The 26,654-nt window shown below is 42.0% G+C and overlaps 1 protein-coding gene across 2 annotated transcripts in view; it reads left to right on the plus strand.

The window, feature by feature from the left end:
* Eif4e3 (eukaryotic translation initiation factor 4E family member 3) overlaps positions 1–26,654 on the plus strand; it is a gene marked incomplete at its 5' end in the record, with an annotated part of 166,141 nt that continues 139,487 nt past the window's right edge. For both annotated transcript variants that reach the window (XM_013513679.1, XM_005383789.2), the window contains 2 exon segments: positions 1–117; positions 24,007–24,154.

Below are 26,654 nucleotides of genomic sequence, written 5' to 3' on the forward strand. Positions count from 1 at the left end.
CCAGGCATCCCGCGCCTCCGGGCCCGGCTGGGCTGGGGACGCCGCCGCGACAGCCGCGGGCCCGGGAGGGAGGCAGGGCCCAGGACGCAAGGTGGCGACAAGGCGCGTCTGGCCCAGGTAACGGGGGTCACGGTGCTGGCCGTGAGTGGGGGAGGTTGCCGGGATGGCAGGGCCAGAGGCCTCGGCGGGGACGGGGGCACCGGAGGAGAGCTCGTGTTGATGGGAACAACCACCGTCCGGTCACAGATCCGCTGAGGTGAGCCCCGGTGTGGGAGACAGCGTGCTGGGAGATTGGCAGGCGTCCCCCGCAGCCATAAGTACAAAGTTGGTGCTGGTCTGAACCCCGCTGTGTTCCCGAGGAAGCGGCGCCGCGGAGGTCTGGGAGTGGAGAGCTGGCGAGTGGTGGAGTTGGGACACCAGTTTCACCTGGTTGCATTTCCAGGGCTGGACTCCTGCGACTCCGCAGCCCGCGCGCTCAAGCCCTTCCGTGAGTCTGGCGGAGACACACAGGGGTCAGAAATGGGGCATTTCCTCCCAAAGAAACCCCGCGCACCTTCTTCCCGGGCTAGCTGTGCTCTCGGTGAACCTGAAAGGGCAGCCCCGCTTTTCCGTTCCTCAGATGCACCGAATTCTTCTGGCAGAGCTTGGCACGCACTGGTCTCTGTGTGGACCAGCTGCACAGCAGAGCCCTCGTCTTCAGGATTTCTGACCGTCCTGCCTTACTCTCTGTTACTGACCTTGTTCATTTCTTTCCTAGAACTCATATATTTTATAATTTTTCTTCCCCTAAAAATCGTGACCTGGTTACACGTCTCTAAGCCCCCTAAAGCCAAGGGACCGTGTCTAGTATGGTTTTTTTTTTTTCCTGTTTTAGTACCGTTGCTCCCCGTGCTTAGCATGGGATAGCCAGAATTAAGGCGCACGTTGTTTCTCAGTTACGTTCATTTTTTTTTCTTTTATGCAGAAAATTATTTTTGCCTACCTCCTACATGCATGGCAGGCATTTCCACGGTCATTTCCAGGACAGTAAAAGCACACAGAGGGCCTGGACTGTCAGGCTGGGCCTCCACTGAAGTCTGTGGGCATAGAAGCCCTTGGAAAGTTTTGAGGAGTCCGATATGACTAGAGCTGTGCTCAACACTGGAGGTTTATAGAGGAGAAAACACAGAACAGACCCTGGAAGTCTGGTCCACAGGTTCAAATCGTGTGTAAGGACACCACTGGGGTCCTGCTACAATGCAGATTCTGATTCAGTAGATTCCAGATGGAGCTGCAGACTCTGCATTCCTCCTAAGTTGCTGAGTGACACTATTACTGTGAGGCCACTGTCCGCACATTGAGTAGCAAGGCCATTAAGGACAATGTGAACGTTTTTGTGGAAACCTGAGTGATAGCTAATGAACACCTGATTTAGGACGCCTTAGTGACCAAGCAAACCTGCAAGGCTTTGTTAACAGATAAGAGAAATCCATTTCAGAGGGTATACTTGTTAGGGATTACGTTTTGATAATGGCAGCAAAAAAAAGTATACACGAGTTTATTTTCCTAATGAATCAAAAACATTTGGAGGTCAGTGGTTATCGTTGATTTAGCAGCTCAAGGCCTGGTATGTGCTGTGAAAGTCTTTTAGTTCTTTCTTCATGATCAAACAAGCACCCCAGCCAACACTTTTGCATTCCCAGGCAAAAAAAAAAAAGAAGGAAAGAACTAAAAGTATTCCTGCCATCAAAATCAGCTCCTCTCTAAAAAGCTTCGTAGAGGTGTACCCGTGATAACAATCACATATTGTTGGCTACCCATGATCAGCAAGGATAGGCGGGAAATGATTCTTTATTTCTTTGCTTAAAGCCAGACACATAGCCCTAGAGCAGTGGTGACAAACCTATGGCACATGTGCTGCAGGGGACTGTTTATATCATTGAAACCTGTAAAGGTTCGCCATCATTGCCCTAGACAATGAAGTTCTGCCTTCCATGGTCTGGAGCCCTTCACCCTTCAGTGGCATCTGCCTGAAGAAGGAAATGGCTTTTTTTTTTAGAGTCACTGAGTTGGCCAAGCTGGGCTCAAACATGTGATCCTCCTGCCTCAGCCTCCGAGGGTTCTGGGATTACAAGCATGTGCCACGGTGCCTGCCTGGGAAATGCCTTCTTACAACCCACGCAGACCCCATGTCTGGGTGTTCTCTGGTAGTGTTAGTGGCGTATTTAGTGAGTACTTGGTATGTGTCAAGCAGTAAGCTAAATACTTGATGTGTTACTTGATTTGACCTTCTCCCAATCATCCGTGTTACAGTGTCCACTTAACAGAAAGGTTAACTTGCTCAGGTGTTTACCCCCAGTAAATGTGAGAGCTGGAATCGCAAGGCAAAATCAGACATTAGAGCTTAGCCTTGTAACCACCATAAACTGCCGCTTGGCGCAAGAAAGCCACTAAGCATGTGCGGACAGCAACCGACCAATGAGCAAACAGCAGGTGCTCAGGTACACAGCAGAGTGGCCCCCTAAGAGAGGGGAAGGTTTTCCAAACAAGCAATCTAACACTTTAGTTTTATAGGAGGATCATTAGTGGGGAGTGAGAAGTAGACTCCGCAGCCTCCCACTCCAAAGTCAGTACCTTCCCCCAAATACATCATATTCAACAGATTGTGATCTTTGACTTGCAGATGTTCCCATTTATGAAACGGAAAAGGGACCCGATGATTTCTGCAGGTCCTGGGCTCTGTATTGTACTGTCGATGAGAAAATGGAAGTTGAATGGTTTATAGCTGAAACGCAGAGAAATTTAACCTTCAGACACTAAAGAAGAGACATTAGTTCCTTATAATTTAAATTTCTCCACATTTTTTTACTGTTATCTATGGCCCGATAGGCTTCTCTTTTGAATTTGAGATTTGGTTTGATCACTTGCCCAGAATCAAATAACAGAAGCAGCAGTATAAAATATATAAATCGGGACTCTTAGAGCATTTATGTCTACATCTTCCATTCTCAACATTTGTTTAGTGGATTAATGCTTAAGGAAAAGCCATTAACATTTCATTGGCCAGAATCAACTTATTTTCCTTTTGCTGTTTCTAGGAAGCTTAGGCAAGACTTTTAAATACTGTCTTAGATACCAAGTTCAGTGCCTGCACGTCAATACAAAACAGCTATATGCGACTTTTCCCTATAAAAAATTTTTCCACTCTGCTTATAACTCGCTTTTTCCTTTTAACTTGGGATCCTCCCCCTCCCCAATCAGTGATGTTGACCTCTTTGATGTACAAGCGGATGATGGGAGTCCTGAAAGAAAGCTCCCTGTTCAGAGGAACTGGTTGGCACACCCAGAGTCAAACCCATGGGTTCAAAGATCATGAGGTCTATTTTAACCACTGTCTTCTGTCAAGCTTCAGGCCTCTGCCAAAGAGTACATTGAACACCAAGTTACAGAAGACTGATTCCACTTAACTGCATCCCAACTCTTAGAAAAAGATTAACCAAAATCTAAGCCCAGTGGCTACTGAATTATCGGGAGATAGCCCTCAGTTTGGCCCTCCCTGAGAGGAAGTCCTAACTTCAAGAATGCAAACAGGCTTTGGAGTTAGGTATATACCCTGGTTCATATCCAAATCCTACCAGTTACTAGTTGTGCCTCCTTGGGACTTTTGCTTGTTAAAAACACCTGAATCTTCAAGGCCTGTTACAAGAAAGATTCAATTAAATGAGTTCTACTTACAAGGAGCATAGCACAAAGCACCCACACAGGTGGCATGCAATAAATGGTGACTAGAATTATGCATATTTGTTCTCCCCAGACTATAAATGCCTTGGCTAGCTGTGGCTTGATTAATTTGTGTGCTCTCCACCCCAGCTCCATCTCACAGAATGCCAGGTACAAAGTAGGTTCTCGGTATTTGTATGAAAAGTATGGAAATGTGCTCATAAAAATCAAGAACGTAAGAAATATAACTGCTTCCTAGAAACCTAATTTCTGACTCTGAGTTGCCATTTTGTCTGAGTGGTGGGAACAAAAGCATAACCTTAGTGCTTCTTGGATTTCATCCTAGCTCGTTGGTTCTTCCAGATGCTTTGTAATTCCAGGCAAGTGCCCTAGTTTCACAGTACATGGTTATTCCAGGTGGTGTGGGGATGAGTGGGGGTATGTCATCTAATACTTGGTCAGTTATTGCCATATTGTTCCTGTGCTTGGTCATTGTGGCTTGCCAGACTTAAGGTATGAATATCTGGGCTAAGAGGTGCCTGTAGTATTAGGGGCATCCACACGTTGCTCTCGTGGTGTGCCTGGGTCCCCCGCTAACGATACTGTGCCGCCTTCTCTTCCCATTTGCATTCCTCTCCAAAGACTCTGTATCATCTCTGGAACAGCATGAAAATCCAGTTCTTCCTTGTTCTTTGGACAGTATCATTACCCAATTCCTATAGGAACCTGGCTCCAAAATTTAGGAGAACAAAAGCTAAGAAGCCACCTTTGCATTCATCTCTGCTAGTCAAGAGATCCCACAACCTGCTCTCTGCTTGAATTTTTGGAAGGAAAGGGAAAATACAGAGGAAGAAAATTTATCACCTCATATCTCAAAGTATCATTCTTGCTGCCTGTATTTGTTGAATGAATGACTGAATGTCTTTATATGTATATGTGTATATCTGGTATATTTTCATATTTAATAAACAAGTATAGTTTAGTGAAAATTGTAACAGTTAATGTTCTTCACATGCAAATAAACTACCTCACCCCATACATAAAACTTAATTTAAAATCAATGTAAATATAATAACTCTTAGTAGAAAACACTGGAGTAAATCATTATGACTTGAGATTAATAGGTAGTTTCTTAAATATAACACCAAAAGGACAGATAACAAAAGAAAAATAGATTGGAATTTATTAAAATTTTTAAAAATTTGGGCACACCATTAAAAATTCAAAAGACAACCTATGGAATGGAATAAAGTATCTTCAAATCATATACAGTATCTAATGAAGGACTTTATCTCAGATATAAAAAGATAGGCAGCCCAGATTTTTAAATAGCCAAAGGATTTGTGTAGGCAATCCTGGAGAGGCGTGGCTTCATGGTAGACTGCTTGCCTAGTGTAAGGCTCTGGCTTCCAGCCACAGCACTGAAAAACAATAAAGAAGGAAAGTCGAATAGGCATTTTCCAAGAGATACACAAATGGCCAGTTAGCAAACGGAAAAGATGCTTGACATCACTGGTCAATAGAGAAATGCAAATCAGTACCACCTAAAATGCCACGTCGAGCCAGGCATTATGGCTCATACCTGTAATTCCAGCCCTTAGGGAGGCTTAAACAGGAGGATCATAAATTTGAAACCTGCCTGGGCAACTTAGTGAGACCCTGCATCAAAATTTTCAGCAAATTTTTAAAGGGCCTGTTGATGTAGCTTGGTGGTAAGGTACCCCGTTTTGGCTCCCCAGCACCAGAAAAGAAATTACTACTTTACACCAAGAGGAGGGTAATTATAAAAAAAGACAAATAGTAGCAAGTGTTGTCAAAGATACGGAGAAATTGAAGCTCCCACGTAATGCTCCTGGTGATATAAAGTGACACAGTTGCTTTGCTAAGTAGTTTGGCAGCTTCTGAGAAAGTTAAACATAACCCAGCAGTTCCATTCCTAGGTATGTGTGCAAGAGAACCAAAAACATGTCCACACAAAAGCAGGAACACAAGTGCTTATAGCAACAAGATTCCCAAAATGAAAAGGAGGAAAGAATGTCCATCAAAGAACAAATGAATAAACAAAACTCATATAGCTATACATTACTCATTCATAGAAAGGAATCAAATACTGGTACCTGATGCTTCAAAATGAGTGAACCTTGGAAACATGCGAAGTGAAAAAAAGCCAAATACAAACGATCATTCACATCGTGTACAAATCATTTATTTGAAATGCAGAGAACAGGCAAAGTCACAGAGACGGGAGGTAGACTGATATTTTTCAGTGATTGGGGGAGGAATTGGTGTCTAATTATGGGTCTGATGATTTCGGGGGATGACAAAAATATTCTAAAAATTACACAGTGGTGATAGTTGCAAGTTCAGTGAATGTCCTGTGAAAATACAGAATTGTAAAAAAAAATCATATTAAAGTTTGGTCATCTATATGGCCTTTGGGGATGTCTTTATTAAAATGAGGTTGAGTCTTAAAAGTAACATGGGCTCCTGATTATTGACTTCTGTGGACTCATTTCCTGTACTTTCCTTGGGGCTGGCCGTAGAAATAAGCCATGGCCTTGCCACATGGTCACATGACTGAGTTGCCCCCTTCATGGGCATCAGCATTTAGTCATTGCAGGGCTTTGAGCTCAGAAAGAGGGATTAAATTCTTGGTCAGCCACTGGCTTTATGTCCCAGTGTATCCACTTGCAAAGCTATCATCTTCCAAGATCCTGTCATACACTTGAGGTGCTTTGCATACCATCATCTAACTTACCCCTATCAAACGCCGTACCCCATATACAGATGAGAAACACCAGCCTCAGAGAAGGGATGACATAATCTAGGATCACACAACACATAGTGGCAGGGCAAGGTAAAAATGCCATCTGTCTGGCCCAGAAGTCTTAAGTTCCTAACAAAACATACAGGGCTGTGCTGAGTAATACATAATTAAAGGGAAACCTATCATTAGTATGATATAAATACTAAACTCAAGGTTGCATCTCCTAGTACAAAATTGAGATAAAAGCACTGTGTGGTTTGTTTTGGGGTGTGTGTGTGTGTGTGTGTGTGTGTGTGTGTGTGTGTGTGTTTTGTAATACTGTATTAATCCCAGGCTCTTCCAACTGAGCTCCATCTTCAGCACTTTCAGAATCTTTTTTTAATTTTGACACACTGTCTCACTAAGACACTATGTTGTCCAGTCACTCTGTTCCTCCTGCCTCAGCCTTCCAGAGTGGTGGGATTACGGGTGTATGCCACCACACCTGGCTAAAACCACTATGCTATATAGGAAGTATTTTACTCACTTGAAAATGAACACTTGCAGAGTTGGAAATAAACAGGAGAGCTATACTAACATTGCCATTTAAAATGGCATTACTGATGCACCATAATTTTTTTTATTAATTTAGAGCAGCTGTGACACCATGAGGGGAGAAAAGCCTTCTTGTGGTGGCTGCTGTTTTCCCTTACACTGAGTAGCCACTTAAACTCCCTCTGGATGCAGTTACTAATGTGATTCTAAATGTTGCCTTTGAATATTCAGTACAACCCTGAGCCAGGGGGCTGTGTGACTGCAGAAGATTGTAGAGTGAATTCTGACCCTTAACAGTCTCTGCAGGTGCATGGAACAAGGGTATGGCCATCACACTGTCAAGGTTACCGGTGCTATATCTCTGCTCTCATTCACTCAGAAATCAAATAGTAGCCAGGCAAGGTAACACACGCCTATAATATCAGGGCTCAAGGAGGCTGAGGCCAGAGGATTGCAAGTTCAAGTTCAGCCTGGGCAACTTGGTGGCTTAGTGCAACCCTGTCTCAAAATTAAATTTTCTTTTAAAAAAGACTGGGGATGTAGTTAAGTGTGAAAGCCTTAGGTTCAACCTCCAATAGCACACATACACATAGAAAAAAATCAAATAGTACATTGAGTATTATTACTTGTAATTCTACAGAATTACAGAGAATGCTTTCCCGGGCACAGGTTTTTGAGCTATGTCCTTTTGCAGTGTCTGAGCTATGGTAGAGAGGCTCACAGGATGTATCTTTAAGGATGTACCTACTGTGCCTCAAGTTTTCTTGTTCGTTGGTATGGTTTGGGTGTGCTTGGTGTGCGCCAGGCCTTCACACTGTAGGAACTTGGTATTTAGCGTGGCAGTGCTGAGCAGTAGTGTGGGACCTCCAAGAGGTGGGGCCTGAACCTGTAAGAGAGGGACCTAGTGAAAAGAATTAGGTCATCATGGATACTGGCCATGAAAAGAATGGATATAGTTTTCATGGGACCCTGATTAGTGCTTCTGAGAGGAGTGTTATAAAAGAGGAAGCATCCAGACATTATAACATATGCTTACAATCCCAGCTACTCAAAAGGCTGAGGCAGGAGGACCTCAAGTTTGAAGCTAACCTGGGGCAACATAGTTGAGAGCATGTCTCAAAATTAAAAATAAAAAAGGGCCATAGGTGTAGCTCAGTGGTGCACCACTCCTGGGTTCACTGGTCCCTCTCATCTCTGGCTTCTTGTATCACCATGCAGTCCCTTTGCCTTGCTATCTGCCAAGATGTCCTGGTCATGGGCTCCTCTCCAAAGCTCAGGCTATGCTGTTTGGACCTTAAACCTCCAAAACTGTGAGCTGATTGAATGTCTTTTTTAATAAGTCAATCAGACTCAGGTATTTTGTTACAGTAAAGGAAAATGGACTAATAGACCTATGATGTAACAACTTTTGTGTGACAAAAAAATGAAAGCTTCGCTCTGTTAAATACCCTCTATGTTGTTGCCAGTTCTACACACATATCAGTTCTTGCTGCTCCCCCACCCCACCATGAAGCTTTGCATTAAATTTTAATTTAGGTGAGACAGAGACTCTTTCCTTGACCAGAATTAATAAGATCTTTGGGGAGAGCATCTGCAACAACCGGGGGTGGGAGGGGGGATGCAGTCTTAGAATTTTTAGTGTAACAAGTTCAGAATACTTATGTTGGTTTATTTCTCCATAGACTTCATGTGACCTTGCAGAGGTCTGATCTCAGGGTTAGAAGCATTGTGCTTAAGCCACTGCCTTTCTTTGGTTTTTTGTTTGTTTGGTTGGTTGGTTTTTTTTCCGGTACTGGGAATCGAACTCACGACCTTGCACTTGCCAGGCAGGCGCTGTGCCACTGAGCTAAATCCCCAGCCCCACCACAGCCTTTCTTTAAAAGCCCACTTTTTCCCTTCCCTGACTTTACCCTGGTCTGGCCATCGCTCTGCACAGATGCTGCCTCGGTACCTCCTTCCAAAGTGAGCTTTTCTGTCTTCTTTCTCCAACAGAGCTCCCGTCCCCTGCAACCGCATCCTCTTTCTTCGTTCATTCTGTTTCACTTTATTGTGCTGTACGTACATCAGTAGCTTCCTGAGAAAGGTCCTTTGGAGGTAGGAGTGTTAAGGTTTTAAGTATCTGAAAATGTCTTATTTTACATTTATACTTGATTAATGCATTAGGACCAGAGTTCCACTAGGACTAATGCATTAGGACTAGAATTCCACTAGGATGGAAATAAGGACTCATGATGTTGAGCATTTCTTCGGTCACTTATCTGCCATCCCTCTATCTTCTTTGCTGATGAATCTGTTGAAATGTTTTGTCCTTCCGTTTTCAGTGAGTCGTTTATTTTCTGATTGACTTTTGAGAGTTCTATATATGTTATGAAAACAAGAGGTTTTTGCCCAGATACATTGTTAGCACATACTTTTTTCCTGGTACATGCCTTTTTTGTTTCTCTAATTGTATCTTCGAAGAGCAAAAGAGTTTGATTTTTATTAAAGCCAGTTTATCCATTTGGATTATTATATGAATCATGCTTTTGGTGAATTCTTGTCTCACCAAGAGTCACAAATATTTTCTCCTAACAGTTTTATTATTTTAGATTTCACATCTAGTTTTGTGTTCCATATTTAGTTAATTTGTATAAAGAGTGTGAGGTGTAGATTAAGGCTTGTGGGTCTTTTTTTTAACATGGATATCCAACTGTCTCAGCACCTTTTGCTAAAAAACATTTGTTCAATTGCTTTTGAACATTTATCAAAAACTAGTTGATTATTTATGTGTGGACTTATGTCAAGACTTTTTGTTCTGCTCAATTTATTTGTCTACCTTGATGCCACACTGTATTTTTCTTAATTATTGTAGCTTTATAATGAGCCTTAAAATCAGAAAATGTTATTTTCCATTTTATTTCTTTTCCACTTGATTTGGCTATTCTTAGTCTTTAGCATTTAAGTATGTGCTTTAGAATCAGGTCATCAAATTCTACAGAAAAGCCTGCTAGGATTTTAATTGGAATTATGTAAAGATTGCTTTGAGAAGTGAGATCCTCACAATACTATGTCATCTTACATACGGACAACTTATATCTTTCTATTTATTTAGATCTTCTTTAATTTCACTAAGCAGTTTTGCACTTCACTGGTATACAGTTCTTGTACATCATTTGTGAGATTTATTTATAAGTATTTCCTATTTTTATACCATTATAAGTGATAGTTTAAGAAATGCCACTTTTCTAGCTGAGCATAGTGTTACATGGCTATAATCTCAGCACTCAAGGAGGCTGAGACAGGAGGATCAAAAATTTGAGCCCAGCCTGGACACCTTAGCAATTTAGCAGGACCTCATCTCAAAATAAAAGTGCTATACATGTCAGTTAGATCCTGTTGATTTTGTAGTTGTTGTTCGTTTCTTCTACACCTTGGCTGATTTTCTAACAGTTGCTGGGGGTGGACTGTTGAAGTTAGAAGCTGTAATTGTAGATTGCCTATTTCCTTTCAGGTTTGTCATGTTTTATTTTATGTATTTCAAGGTTCTGTTGCTAGATGCACACATACTTAGGATCATGATGTGTTCGTGGGAGGTGAATCCTTTTACAAACATGCAGTGTCCCTCACTGTCTCTAGTGAACTTTGATGTGAAGTCTACTTTATGTGATGTTAGTATAGCCACTCTCACTTTTTGAGCTCTTCTCTCCATCCTTTTTCTTTCAGCCTACCCATGTTGTTGTATTTGAGGTGAGCCCTTTACTAATAGCATTTTGTTGGATCATGATTTTTGTGGTTTGCTCAAAGGTAGCTGTCTGAGCTTCCTACTTGTCCTTGCTGGCTTGGGCAGGGGTGGGTTCACAGTTTTTCTGCTGTGTTTAGCTGGTATAGTTGTGTATAAACTGTTTTATTTTAATCTTGTGAGGTTTCTTTTTTTTTTCTGATTCTTTAGCTAGAAAAAGCAGACTTTTTGTGCTTGTTCATTGGGATTTATTTTGAGGTTGCTAGTATCAGACTGAGAGAAAGAAGCAAAAAGAAAACCTGGGGAACTTGCCACTGTGCTATCCCTTGCACACTGAAGTTCTTAGCAGTGTGTCACTTTTTTGCCCATTTTCTACATCATCTTACGTTTGTTGTATGTATAATGTTCATGATTCCTCAGTGTACTTATGAGAGGAATCAAGAAAGCATGTTTATTTCGTCTTTCTGGCAGAGTTCTTCTCCACTGTTTCTGGGAAAATAGTTCACTGGTATAGAATTCTAGGTCTACAGTCTTATCTCTTTGGGGCCTTAAAGAGATTGTCTTACTATTTTCTCATATGTATTATTATCTATGAAAAATCATCTCCAATTCTCACTTTTATTCTTTTATACAGACTGTGTTTTTCAGAGTGATTTGGTTATGTTCTGCCTTGGAATGACTTTTTTTTCATTTTTTGTGCTCTAGTTCTTTGAGATCCTTGAGTTTGTGGTATATGACACTTCAACTGTCCCCCTTAAAAACAGATGTCTCAACTAAGTTTATGAGAAATATTAGTCTGCTGTTAATTTGTAGCTGAACTCAGGTATTTGATAGGTCCTATATGGTTCAGCTAATGGGTGTCCATGTTTTATACACCAAATATGCAAACACTGTTCTTCACGTTGCCCTGTTTTGAACATATCAGGGCATAATTGGAGTACATTCCTTAGTCAGCAGCCCACCTTATTTTTTAGGTGATAGAGCAAGGCCTTCTGGAGGGGCAGGGGGTGAAATGTGTTCTCCAGAGGGGTTGACAGTTGCTAGGAGCAGAGTTGGAATCAGGCTGACTTGGTTTACAATCTGTGCTTCTTGCTCTGGTTGAGAATGGTATGTAACCATTTTGAACCTTCAGTGTGTAAAGTGAGTATGGTGGTTATACCTGCCTCGAAACACTGAGGTATGAATTAGATGAGATGTATAGTGTAGGACATAATTAAGCATCCAGAATATGATAGCTATTATTTCTGTGGGTATTTTTTCTTTAATGGACTTTATTTTTTAAAGTAGCTTCAAAATTGAGCAAAAGGTGTAGTGGTTTCTCACATAGTTCCATCTGCCTTCACCAGAATGGAATATTTGTTATAACTGATGAACCTACAGTACACGTCAGTATCACACAAAGACCATAGCTTACATTGAAGTTTACTCTTAGTTTTATATATTTTTTTCAGCTTTGACAGGAATATAATGAAATGTGTCCACCACTACAGTATCACAAAAACTAGTTGCCCTGCCCTAAATAATCCACTGTACTCTGTCTATTCATCCGTTTTTCCCCTCTACCAACCCCTCACAACCACTGATCCTTTGTCTCCACAGTTTTACCTTTTCCAGAATGTCATATAGTTGGTTGGACTTCTCTAGCCCGTAGCCCTTCCACATGGGTGTCTTTAACTTGGTAATATGCATTTAAATTTCCTCCATGTCTTTTCATGGTTTAATAGTTAATTTCTTTTTACCAGTGAATGAAATCCATTTGGATGTATTATACTTTATTTACCTACTCACCTCTAAAGGATATCTTGGTCTCTTGCAAATTACAAAACAGTTATGAATTTAGCGGCCATAAACATCTGTGTAAGGTTCTTTTAAAACAATAAAAATGATACAGAATTTCAAAACAAGATCATAGGAAATTAATAATGGTTGTTATAGTACATATTCTTATTGTCAATGAAATTGCTCAGATTACCAGATGTAAGAATGCATATTGAAAAGAATAGTTAATGCTTAAATTTTTTACCAATTTTGCATGCTTATATCTGGTAATCTGAACAACTTATTTGAAGATAACTATGCAAAATAACAATCATTGTTGAATTCCTACCATCTTGTTTAATCAAGCTCTGTGTAGTTTCTAATGTGTAAGCATTTTTGTGTGGATGCATTTTCAACTCCTTTGGGTAAATACCAAAGACAGCAATTTTGGAGGGTAAAAGTATATCTCATTTGGTAAAAAACTGCCAAACTTTTCCCAAGGGCCTATCCCATTGCACATTCCCAACAGCAGTACATGAGAGTCCCTGTCCGTCCACATCCTCCTCAGCATTGGGTGGTGGGTTTCATCATTCTAAGAGGTATGTAGGGATATCCCATTGTTACTTTAATTTGCAATTCCCCAATCACATGTGATGCTCAGCATCTTTTCATATGATTTTTACCATCTGTATATCTTCAGTGAGAAATCTGTTCTGGTTTTTGCCCCATTTTTTAATCAGGTTGTTTATGTTCTTACTGTTCAGTTTTAAAAATTCTTTATTTGTCTTGGAACTGTATTTTTGTTTGCATTATTATTACACTAAGTGCCAGGATAAGGGCTTTGTTGAGTCTCAGCGTTCTAGGATATCAAATATTCTCTCTGTGAGTCTCTGTGTTTCTGTGCCTCTGTCTCTGTGTCTGTCTGTTTCTCTCTCTCTCTCATTTCTGGGAAGTGGAGAAACGATCTTCACCAGAAAAAGAAAGAAAATCGAAGGAAAGATGTTCCCCTAGGTTACTTTAATCCAAAATGAACTTCAGACCGCCTCTCGTGTAGAGCTGTGACTTAATATACTCTCTAGAAAATTAGCTTGTCCATGTGTTTCTCCACAATGGCTTTGTTAAGGAGAGAGGGGAACGCTTGCTTGCTGAGCTTGGCATTGTCCTTTTTCTGCATTTCCATTAGGGATCTGTGGGATAATAAAGGCCTGTGCTCTTATCCATGGTGGTGACATCACACCTATTAGCAAGTCACCTCAACTTCCAGGAAGCCGTTCTGGCCTAGATCATTCTGTCAAAAATAGTTACTAATACTACTGAAGGAAGATGTGTCCTGCTGTAGGTGAAGGAGCTATATTATGTGATTTCCACTCTCCCATTCTTTCACTATGTGTCAATAGACTTATATTATGGGATTCATTTTCATTTTATGTCTTTTATTTATGCACCAATTCTTCTACAAGTAATTTTAATTCCCTCTTTTATGACAGCCTCTGCGCCTGTATATTCCTATATATAATAAAGGAAATGATTGCTTCTAATGCAGATTTGAAAGGAATATAATGGATTTCAGCTACAACAATCTCTCCCCACTTAAAGGAGATAAACACCTAGTTAGATGAAGAACATCATTCCTCCTATAATTTGATACATCTTGTTACCATGACAACTTGTACTTACCAACTTGACTGGTAAAAGAAGGGTTTGGATTCTTTTTTGATAAAAGATTTGACCGAACACCAGGGTTCCAGTTTCTTAATTCCAGTAATTTAATTGTATTTTGAAACCTTTTTTTTTTTCTTTTTAGTATGGGCTGCTATTGCAGGCTACAAATCTAAAACCCATTGTGTGTGGGGGGAGGGGGTATTGAAAATAAGAAGAACACCTCCTGGATTATCAGGAGGGGTCCCAAGGAGGTAGGCACATGGCCCCTCAATTCAGAGCTACTTATGGATAAGCAAGAACAAGAGTTACTCAGTTGTTTAGTAGCCACCAATCACAGGTGGCTCTGTGATAGAACTCACCAGTGGGAACTCAGGCTCCCTAACCCAGTTCTTCAACATGTAGGGCTTAAAGGAAATTGGGATTTTGGGAGGAAAAACTGCTTATTCTGCACATTAAATTCCTCAGAACTCAGGGCTTAATAAGGAGTGGCCACACACACACCCCCCTTTAGTAGGAGTGGGCTACATTCCATGCTGCCTGAGGAAGTTCATTCTTTTTTCAAAGTCCTAGTTCACCACTTATTCTAATTCAAGTTTTTATCAATGTAGGTGGTCACCCAACTCTATCACATGCCTTCAGCTGGCTACCTGCCGTACTCACAAACTAACTCAATAAACTATTTTCTACATTTCCCTCTTGAATAAGTAACCCTAACTGTTGTTAGGGGGAAGAGGGTGAAGACTGAATCTGGCTGCTTCAAACTGAGGCAAGTTGATGTAGGGAAGACAGCAGTCCAAGATTTTCTCCAGAAAGCTAATCTAAGGGGCCTTGGATAGAAATTACGTTGGGGTTTAGCAGTTGCAGACTCTCTTCAGAGAGTCAGTCTTATGTACTCTGGTAAAAGGAGTCAAGCACATTCATCTTGGTTCTGTCAGCATGAACATTTGGAGTTTGACCAACTCTAGGCAAGAAAAAACAAATTTTAATGCATGACCCAAACATAACCAGAATGAGAGACAGAGTGGGGTAAGTAAGGGAAGGAGCCAAGTCCAGACACTGTCCTTAAGGACCAGAGTAGAGACTGTAACCAGCTGGGTCTTAGACATGCCTGCTCATGGGGGTTATCTGAAAGCCTAACTTTTACTTTTTATTGTTTTAAGGTCTTCATTTACCTGTTGTTAATTATTTATATAAAGATAACAAGTTTCATTCATTGGTGTGCAAGTCCTTCTAGTTTTGGGCATAAGACGATTCAGGTCCTGGTTTTTTGTTTTTTGGGTTTGTTTGGTACCAGGAATCAAACTCAGAATCTTGCACTTGCCAGGCAGGCACTTGTGCTGTTGAGCTATATCCTTGGTCCAAGGTCCTGTTGTTTTGAAGGACTATTTCAGCTAAAGAATATAAAGACTTTTCCTGAGCGTTTATAGCTGCTATTGTAGCTTTTTAGCCTCACTGAGCCATCATAGTGAGAAGTTATAGATGTAGCAGCAGAGGTCAGTGTATCAGAGGTCATTGTTGTGATTGGAGCCCTCTGTTTATATCTAAACTATATTATTTATACTCTTTTATAACTCTTTTAGGTTATACTTTTCTGCTGGGTGTTCAAGACCAAGTTAAAGTGAAAGTGTGTTAATCAAAATTAACCTCTTGCTGTAAATATCAAAGTCAGTTAAGGCTCTTCAGGGTTATTTTTGGTACCATGTGTGGAGCCTCTTAACTCCTTTATCAGTGTCGTCTGCTAGAATAAGTCAAAGTCTCGCTTGACCATCTGGCTCCCATTGGAGATCTCCTTGGGAGATGTTTCCCCTTTGGTGAACCCCCTTTTTTGCACTGTTGGTTGACTCCCATCCATTAGAGGGTCCAACAATCTTCGTGTTCAAGGTGTTGGATGACTCACCAGAGTTGTAGGATCTTTTTAGAGCAGTCTCCTTATGCCCTGGGTCCTTGGTGACCTTGGAGACCCAGGACCAACATATTGGATGTCTTTTTACTCCAGATATATTTTTTAGCATTGTTCTCTAAGCCTCAGTTGTTGAACACCCAGGAGATCAGTTACACCAGCATTACAATGAGAACAGTATATTTAACAATCATGATCTTATCTGAATACCAAGCACTTTGAAATACAAAGTAAGACCAGAGAACTATTATATTTTTACCTATTATGGTTGTTTTAGAAGTTGAATTCTTGTAGAGTGTTAACAATAGTTATGAAATTTTACATGGAAAATTTGAGATCAAGAGAGAACATAGCATTTTAGCATAAGAATCATGATGACATTATAGTATTACCACATTATTATAATATTATCTTATAACATTATTGTTTTTAACTCTAAAAATACATTTAAATTCCTATTTTAGTATAAAATAACTCTCTAGTGAATTACTTTTACTCAATTACAAAATATTAAATGACATAAACCCTTATTTAAATATATTATCTTTTAATAAAGTACAATTTGAGTAGAATGTATTTTATAAATGTACTTTACAAATTATTAATGCCTAATCTCTAATCATTAGAGGGACAGTGTCTAGATTGCACAGTGTTTAGGTACCTCTGTTATAACACAATTATAAGACAATCAGATAAGCATAAGCCTGAAAGCTTACCTATATCATCGGGCTGGCTGTTTCATTTTAGATTGGTATGCGCATTTCATCACAAGTAGCTGGAACACAAGTAAGGGAAAGCCAGAGGCTCGAGCCTGAAAAGAGCTTACCACAATAACCCACTTTAACCTGGAAGTCACAAGTATAAGACTTTTTTTCTGTTTTGCATCTTGGAAGACCTGTACACTTGGGGAACATAAATACATTTACTATATCATGAGATTACAATAATTAGCATCACAGCTATATAAAAATCTTTGTATACATTTACATGACTGTTAAAGCAAAATTTTGACTCCTTTAACAGGAGAACATTCACATTAAAAAGGTCCATAACTAATAGAAGCCAAAGGGTCACAGGATCAGGAGGAAGGGGGCCCAGGGGGCCAGGCTATGGCTATCAAAGGTGCAGTTTCCCGTGGTACTATAACTCTAATAGAAGGCCCCAAGTAGCCTGTACTGTGGTAGCAGTTATTCCACAAGGTTAAGGTGAACCTCAGCCTAGGCCTCTTCTTAAAAGTAAATGGTCCTTGCTTTGCTAGGTGAGCTGCTACTGCCCACTGCATTATTTCTAAGGGAGGGGCATGGAGAAAGGAAAGAAGAGTGCCTGATCCCACAGTAGCAGTTCAAGGCACATGCACTTCATCTATGTAAGACACAGTGGCTTTCCATGTTAAGTCACAGGAACTTTATTGAGTAGCTTTGTACGTAAGGCACAGGAACTTTATCTACTGGGACTGTCACTACCTCCTTCCAAACCTTTGCTACCCTACAGGCAGGAAGAAAATTGGGATGGGAAACTTTCCTACAGTGGGTTTATGGTCTTCAGCAAAACATGCCTCCAAGAAATGAGAGGGAAAAGCAAAAGCTGTAGGAGAAAGTTGGAGCTAAGAAGCTTTAGCAGTGAGAGATTTGTCCTTATTATGCTTAGGGAAGTTAATGGAACCATTCGCCCAGGAGCTGTCCTTCTCGGGAGACTAACAGAAAGTGACAAGAGCTAAAACTGCTCCTTCACCAGTGCTGGATCATGTGGGAAGCAAAACTCAGGAGGGCAGGCTCACATCCCCTCCCCCACGTGAAGGGGAGATCAGAGCGGACTGTCCCAGTAAAACCTGTTCCCTGAGATTTAAGAGCAGCAGCCAGTGCTCTTTTAAATTGGCAGATGAGGCCCCCCATTTTTATATGAGGCATATTGTTCCCCAAATCTACGACCAGAAAAATGGCAGAAGAGACATAAAGCTATAAGGTTATCCAGTGAAAAACAGAGTGCAAATATGAAAAAATGGAATCATGGTTTAGCAAGGACATATTGCAAGAGGAAAAAGAATAACACCCCCCCCTCCCCCCGCTGGGACTTACACCCTATTAATCTTGTATCTCTGGGGGACCTACAGATGATATCGTATGTTCTGAGTTTGTAGTTCTGCAAATGTTAAAGAATGAAGTCGTGAACCAAAGGAAGAGGTTAGGAGAGTTTTTATTGGAAATAATAAGAGCACTTCCTGGATTTCCAGCAGTGGTCCCCAGTGGGTAGCCTGAAACCCATTTGAGAGGTAAATTCACCTACAGAACAAAAAGGAGAGGACTCACAGGCCAAATGCTAATGAGCTTAGGAAATGATGCTTTTACAGGTCATAATTATTTTCTCGTATCTTCCAGCTCAATTAAATCAATCGAGATGACGCAGCAGCTTATTAAGGTGCTATTTGATCTGATGAAGGATGATTCAGTTACTCATTTCCATCTGGACAGTCTAACCAGTAGACTTGTTTCTTCACTACTAATATATATCTTGCCTGTTTGGGTGGTTCGTGCTCTCTTACAGCTAAACCTCTATTCTTGTAAGGAGTGTGGTTTTATTAATGATTTCCTCACCAAATGAGAAATAGGAAATTATTTGCATCATGAACTATGCTTTTCCAAAATGCAGAAAATATGGTACTGGATTTTATTGACAAGATCATATTTAACATAACATATTTCAGTCCATTAAAGTAAGAGAACACGACCCTTGGGCATTTGAGGAATGATAAGGAATCAAGCTAAATGCAGGGTAATTTAGGATACAGTTCTAAGGGGTCTAGTAGGCTTTGAAAAGACAAAAGTGATTCTTTGCTATCACCCAAAATCACTGTCACTGACAGTAAGTATTTGCAGCATGAAACAGGTAGATTTGCCATGACCCCCAGTGGGGCTCACATTTTGCATGTCAATAAGTGCATACTTTTGGCCTGTGGAAATAAGATACTCTCTTACCACAAACACTAAGAAAATTTCAATGAAATATCATAAAGTGCAACTTAACATTAGGTGCAGGATGTGTAGCAAATGGAAATGAACAAGAAAGGAGAAGCTGACAGTGCTTTTCTGTACTAGGAGTAGGTGATTCCTGCTGATAGGACTTCACTGGCCCAAACACTGAAAACATCTTTATGAGAAATAATGTGGCATTTTGCACGGTAGTACTAAGTCTGAAAATTTTATGCAATTACAGGGTTTTGTTTTTGTAAAACAAATAATCTAGCTTTGTTTCAAAAGTTGCTTTATTTTCCTTTACTAATTGCCCATCAAATGATTAATGGCTTCTCAAATTTTACTGTACTCCGCTCTCAAGAAGTAAATGACTTATAAAATATTTTAATCTATGCTTTAGTGACGGTGTTTTAACCCTAGAAACATTCATTATTCAGATATTTATTGAGTATGCACTGCATGAACATTACTTTCCATTATTTTCTGAGGCCTACAAAGGTGTTCTCCTAATTCCACAGAGCTGAGGCTAACTATGGTCTAGGTGGTCATTTTGTAACATGACTCATCACCTCCTAGTACTTTCCTAGTAAGTTTATATTTTCTGTATCAGGATAGTTCATGTCGTAATATGACATCGGGAAAACCAGGTGGTGCTCTGCACACTCTCTTCTGGTTGACCAGCCTTTTTAGTTGTCTCCAGGACATGGCGCTGTAACAGATCTTTCAGACATCAAATCAGGAGAGTCCTAGGCAAAATAGGATGGTTGTCCATGCTACACACACTTCTCTGACTCCCTAAGCAGTACAGAGGGGAACACCCATGTCCCAAAAGCAGAGAACAGGTAGAGTTATCCCCTCCAGGAATTAAGAAAGCAACAACCAACAGTTGGGCATTTTATGGTTTACATAGGGCCTTTCCAGATGCCCTGATTCAGTCTTCCAGATAGCACAACAAAACAGATGTTCTTGGCATACTCATTTTTTCAATTAAATTAAAGGAGACTGAAATAGGTTGATTCGTCTTAAATTCTGTGGCCATTAAAACATGGGCTCAATGCTCTGGTTTCTCTTCAGATTGTGTAAATCTTTCACCCTTTACAATATGGGCTCAAGCACACATTTTTGGACTTCGCTCTGATCACATTGCCTCCCCACTGCCCACCTTTTCTTATCTTTTAAAAATTATTGAACACAAAGTTAAGGCTGCCAGCCTTCCTCAGCAGCTCTAATCTTGAACCTCTGGGAGCTGGCCCCACAGCGTTAGTAACCACTCCTGGGCAAGAAGCCACTGACTTCCTGAGTGTGTTGATTGCAGACTGCACCTGAGGAACGCAAACACTGGGACAATCTCCGTGGCCTTCAGTGGCAGCTGGGTCCCGGAGTAATTGCTGGTCCAGTCAGTGGAATACCATGCAGTCAGAAGCCCATTATTTGCTCAGAGTTCTTAAACTGGCCGCAAAACCATTATATCCAAATTGATTGAGACTTTTTTTTAAGGAAAGAAAAGGATGATTACTTTTCAGAACAGTGTTCCCTTTGCCAGGGAGAGAGCTCCTGGAGAAAGTAGTTTGGGGAGCTGTTCGGCCATAGGTCTGGGTCTCTCTGTGTCTTCTGCACCCTTCAAGGTGCGCTGGAGACTGATCTTGCAATGGAACTTTCTGTAGCACTCAAAGGATGAGATATGGATGAGAAAGAAAAATGTCTTAGGCAAAAATGTGGAGATGTGAGTGCATACGATGTGTGGACCAACTGCGGGAAGAAAGCACATCACAGATTCAGTAAAGTTGGTTCTTCTATGAAGCAGACACTGTACTCAGTATCAGGGGTGTTGTAAGGGAAGCAGACATCCCAGTCCTGTCCTTGGGGGCTCATGTTGTTGTGGAAAGCCTGAAGTTCCAGGGAATAAGAGTAAGTCTGTTTGAATATCCAGGTATGTTTCCAAGTACATATGTTTATTATGTGTTTCTAAGTATAAGTAACTGTAGGTGTACACACATATATCTCTAGATATATATGGAAATATAGTTGTAACTGCATACGGTGGGTTGAGGTATGGAGGATTTAAAACGTCAACTTGTAGGAGACAGGCATCCATTTGGGACTTTTAAGCAAAGAAGTAATAGATTTAAAAAGACTTGGAAGGTCAATGTGCTGTCTATGGAAAGGACAGAGTGACAGAGGAGAGAGTAGAAATTGGGAGACAAAAATTATGGACTTATCCTTTCACTCAGTATCTATCATTAACTCAGTCGATTTTCTTAAGAAATCTATGATGTGCAAGCCATGTGACTGAGGGGTGGAAATAGGCCCAGCACTGCCCTCTGGGGCCATAAACGACGAGCACCTTGGTGCATGAACTGAATTATTTCTATGATTCTGGTTGTGAACCAAATTGGATGACAACTGGATTAAATTCAGTGGTTAGTTTCCATGTTGAAATTTGATTCAGTTCTTGTCCAGTTTGGTTTGTGACCACAATCATGGGGAGAATTAAGTTTGTGAACCGAGGTATCACTGTATTGTAGCATGGGTGATCCGCAGTAGGTCCCAGCAGCTTGGGATGTGTGCCCTGAAGCACGCAATCGGGAGGGGCATCAGCCTACATTAGAGTGGAGGCTCGGGCGGACAAAGGGGCCAGCCATGCAGAGCAGGCGCACGGTGTGTGCACATCCCCAGAGAGGCTGGGGGAGGGCTCAGCTGTGTGGTGAAAAGCCAGGAAGGATCTAGAAGCTGTCAGGTCCCACTGGCGCTGGGAAGAATTCGGGCCTTTTCCTGAGCAGCATTAGAAGCTGTGGGAGCACTTATGGTGTGATGGATTTGGTGCCTGAGGGTTGGTGCCCAGGCTGATGTTGGCAAAAGATCAGAGAGGTGAGGCTGGAAGTGGGGAGACTAGTTAAGAGGGTGTTGTGACTGGATTCCATGCCATGCTTGGCTGGAGCTCAGGAGGTGAGAAACCAGGAGTGGGTGGCACCCGTGGGCACAAGGAAGACCAGCCCAGGACGTGTGGGTAGAACAGGAAGAGGGCTCTGCTGAGGGGTGGGACAGCTGATCCTCCACGCCACATTTTCTAGGTTTAGTGACCGCAGACACATCAGCCTTCCCACTGCAAGTGCGTAACAGCTATTTCCTTCGCTCTGTCCCTGCATTCACAGTGCTTAGGGGTCTCAGAATCAAGAGCAATCACACCAGCTGATCTTGTTCTACATGACCTTGCCAAAACGGAGCTCTTGTAATCTCCACTCCCCAGGTAAAGAATCTGGAGCTCAGCAAGTTAATAACTTCCCCAGATTGCACAGCATACTCATGGCACAATCTTAGTCAAGGCATGGATAGATGTCACTCAAAGCCGTCACTCTTAAACTGTGCTCCAGCTTCTCTCCACCCCTCCCCCGCCCAGGGTTCCAGAATAGTCTCAACACCCTTCCAACCATGGCCTGAGACTGGGCAGGGGTAACACTTGGCTTTGCTGGAGGCGTCAGTCCGGGCCTGTGCCCCATCCTGTGCTTTTCCCTGCCCTGTATGTAGGGGCTTTACAGTCTGCCCTCTAGTGGCCAGTGCCTTCCTTGTTCTTCTGAGCTTTGAGGAAGTTGGAGTTCCCACATAAAAGAAGGCATGCATATTTATAGCATCACACCCTATAAACAGGAAACATCTCAGTCTTAGAGAAGGAGCCCAGTAACATAAACAGCATATTGCCATCGAGTTACTGCACCTATTCAACAAACACTTAATTTTGAAATATATATACATATACACGTACACACATCGGAATGTCAGCTCCCTGAGACAGGGATTTCTTTTGTCTGAATTCTCTGTACTGTTCGCTAATGAATCTCAAGAACCTGTATTAGTGGAATTTGCATAACAAAAATGCGATAAATATCTATTAAATACGGAGTAAGTGAACACCTATTTCCACGTGTGCCGTATACTAAGCCCTTGATAGGCACACTTTCTCTTTTAATCTAGCAGTGACTCAAGAGATATAGACTATCAGAACACCCATTCCTAACTTGTGGAAACTGAGTCACAGAGAGGATGAAAATGTTGCCATATATAGCAGGAACTTTATAGACCCAGTCTTTATCTACTGTCCATAATAGTATCTTCTGTGTACATCTGCTGTGTGCCAGATATTGTGTGTGGCATCACCAGTATTTAGGCAAAAGGTAGAAGTATCTTCTCTCGAGGGGACCATCAGGCCTTTTTTTCACCCATGTTCTGACTTTATGGAGTGGAAGGTTCCCTTTCCACAGTGCTGTGAAGAGATCGTCAGTGGAAGGAATGTCACTAGCTAAGGTGATACACAGGGGGCCTGAACATCAGTTTCATCATTGTTTAAAGGAAGGAACTGAGTTAGGATCGCTGCGTTGCCTTCCAACTTCAACATTCTACTGCTCCTGTGACTCCCAGGGAGCTGGATGTGAGTGGAAGAGAGGACCACTTGTTACTAGGCAACCAGCACCCACCTCACCCATGTTGCCATGGTGATGGTGAAAGTTGGGCTGATGGGATTACCAGCTCCTGCTAATTGCATATGAGCGCTCAAGGTCTGTCTCTTGCTTGCTTGCTCACTGGCTCTGACTTTCTCGTTCTTCTGGGAACTGTGGAGAGTTATCCTCCTCTTCTCCATCTCTAGACTGCCCTAGGCAGCCCTGCTGTAATGGAAAGCAGCTGGAAATGGAGCCTGGCTATGCTTTTGAGTAGCTGTGTGACCTTGGGCAGCTTACCCAGCTTCTCTGGGCCTCCATTTCCTCATTTGCAAAATAAAGATGTTGGACTAGTGATGCCTGTCTAAGGTTCTTCGTGGATCTCAAATCCTTTGATGCCTAGGGAGCATGTCAGGGGAACAGACCACACTGTTACTAGGCAACCAGCAGGCACCCTGCCCAAGTTGCCTTGGTGACTGGATGCTGGAGGGGAGGGGGAATAGCTGCTGCAGCTAATTGCTTAATTATTTATGAGTGCCTCAAGTCCTTTTTGTTGTTTTCGTTGCTAGGGGCTGTGGGGTCACCTTCTCTTCCTCTTTCCTGCCACCCCAAGTCGTCTGCCTTGTGTGTCATGCGGTGGGAGAGCGCCTTGGCCTGGACCTCAAGCCACCCACGTTCTAATCCTGCCTTTGTCATTTCCTAGAGCTGTGGCCTCAGGTAAGTCACCTTACCTCTCTGGCCTCAGTTCCTCATTTGTAGCCTTAGGTTTGCTTAGATGATCTCCAAGTTTGCTTTCTACCCGAAAATCTTAATTTCTGCCATCCAGTTGTAGAATGGGGAAGGTGAGGGAAATTTCCTAATTTGTTTTCATCTAAAAATAATTCTGAGGAGCAGTAAGAATAATTAAAGTCTCTTAGACATGTTAACAGGAAGGCACTGATTCCCCCCTTGCCTCCTTTCTTAACCATGTTACCTGATCTCTTTTATTGACCTTAATGTCATTTAGATTTTATTTATATAACACCAACTTCCCACATCAATTAGAGGGCTTTGCAATATAAGATGCATATATGCAGTTAGACCATTAAAATAGAAATAATAAACATAAAATGACATTCTTCATTGGTTAATGTCTGGGTTGTGATTGAGCAACAGATGTAATTTTGAGCACCCTGGAAGTCAAAGCAAAAACAGAAGGAGGCATATAATTGCTATTCAATAAAGAACTGACTCTACTCCTAAATTCTGAAAGGAATTTATCATGGGTATATACTTCCTTTTATAGAAACTATAGGCAAAGTTTTAAAAAATGGTTCTTTTTTACCATATTAAGGAAGAATCCAAATTTGACAACATGACTACTTTCAGAATCATTAGAAAGCAAAACTTCTTGTCCACAAATTTTATGTAGAATTTTATACAGATAAATGTCAGTAAACAAATTTTCAGAATCAATAAACCAGTTACATATATATTCATAAACTACTTTGCAGAGCAACTTGGCACTATATCTCAACTTTTTATAAATGCAGCCAGCAATTCTTCTCCAAACTTATTTTGAGATAAGCTTGTACAGATGAGGAAAGGCGTAAATATAAAAATGCCCTTGGAGGCATTATTTATAGAAGAAAATGGCTAGAAATTACATTAATGTTGAGGGCCAGTGAATGAAATTATAATACTTCTTTACAATGACTTACTCTGTAACCCTGAAGACAAAGTAGCTCTATATGTTTTAATATGGCAAATCTTCAAACACGTAATGTTAAATAAGAAGGTACAGCATTTGGTAGTAAATGATTTCTGTTATAAAAAGGTATAGATATAAATCTAGACACATGCTTGTGTGTGCAAAATTGCATTTTTCTGGAAGGAAGCTGTTAACAGTGGTTTCCTCTGGGCCAGAAGATTGGTAAGTATTTGGGAGGGAGGGAGACCTTCTATCATGGCTTATTTTCACCATCTGGATCTGTTAGTTTTCCATGTAGAGTCACAAGACCCTGGCAGTTGCATGCCCAGAGTCTGCACTCGGAACACCTGTGTTCACATCCCACCTCTACCATTTACTAGCTGTGTGGCCTTGAGGTTAACTTCACTGCTCCTCCTCTGTATTAGGTGAATAGCTTCCTTACTGTATTGTTGTAAAGGTTAGACAAGTTAATAGGGTAAAGTGCTCGGGACAACCTAAACAATGCATCTATGTTGATTGCAAGTTATGCAACAAACATCTATGTTGACTGCAAGTTATGTTTGAAGCAGGGACTGCAAAACACAAGCCTTGCTTGTTTACTTTTGGGGAGCGGGTCTACCCTGGATTCATGACAGCCTGTCACATGCTGGGCAGCCCCTCGATTCATCTTGATCTCTAGCTCCGCTTCTAGCCCGTCCCAGTGGCTGCTCACACCACGGGAACATATTCAAGCCAGATAAACACCCACATCCTCAGCTGTTAAAGGCCAAAGCAGGACTGTCCAGAAATTCAGTTTTAAAGAGGGTGTCCAAGACCACACTGACCATGATATGTTTGCCCACATATCTCACACCTCTGCTTTTCTTTGCAAGAGAGTAACAGAGCCCTGGGGAAGGGCTGTGCTAGGAGGGCTGCCCACAGTGACCTCTGGGGTGTTCAGCCTGGCCAGAATCTTTGTGGCTCGTGCTCAGAACTATGGCTTTCTTCACCTTCTGTGCCTAGGCTGTGGGGCAAGCCTGGAGGGGCTCTGGCTGACTCCGAGACACCAGAGGGGGCTCTGATCCCTTCAATCAGCCAAGCTAGGAAACTTGCTCTGCCTTGAGGAATGCCAGGTTGCCGCGCTGCAACCTTGTATCCTAAGTCACGTCTTCTGTCTGTCCCGCCTCTCGGGCACAGGCATCTCTATCCATTTGGCCATTCGTTCCCCTCACCACCTGTCTGTCGCCTCCAACTGTGTTTCCATCTGCCCTTGCAGCCCTCCAGCCCTCCTTCCCTCCTCCAACCATCTGCCTGCCTTCCCACCCATGCTTCCGACTGCTGGCCTGTCCACGCATCCCTCCTTCCTCCGCGCCGTGGACTCCGAGCTCTGTCCACTGAGCGTCGCGCGGACCTCCCTAGCCGCAGGGCCAGCCCCGAGCGATTCTCTGTCCCTCTCACCCCCCGGCTCGCCGGTGCGCCGGGACTCCCCGCCCTTGCCCCCGGGGGCCTTTGTTGGGCGGCGCTGCCCTCCAGCGCCCGGGACCGGGC

This window comes from Chinchilla lanigera, unplaced genomic scaffold, assembly GCF_000276665.1.
Source record: "Chinchilla lanigera isolate Chin_1 unplaced genomic scaffold, ChiLan1.0 scaffold00020, whole genome shotgun sequence".
Taxonomy (NCBI): domain Eukaryota; kingdom Metazoa; phylum Chordata; class Mammalia; order Rodentia; family Chinchillidae; genus Chinchilla; species Chinchilla lanigera.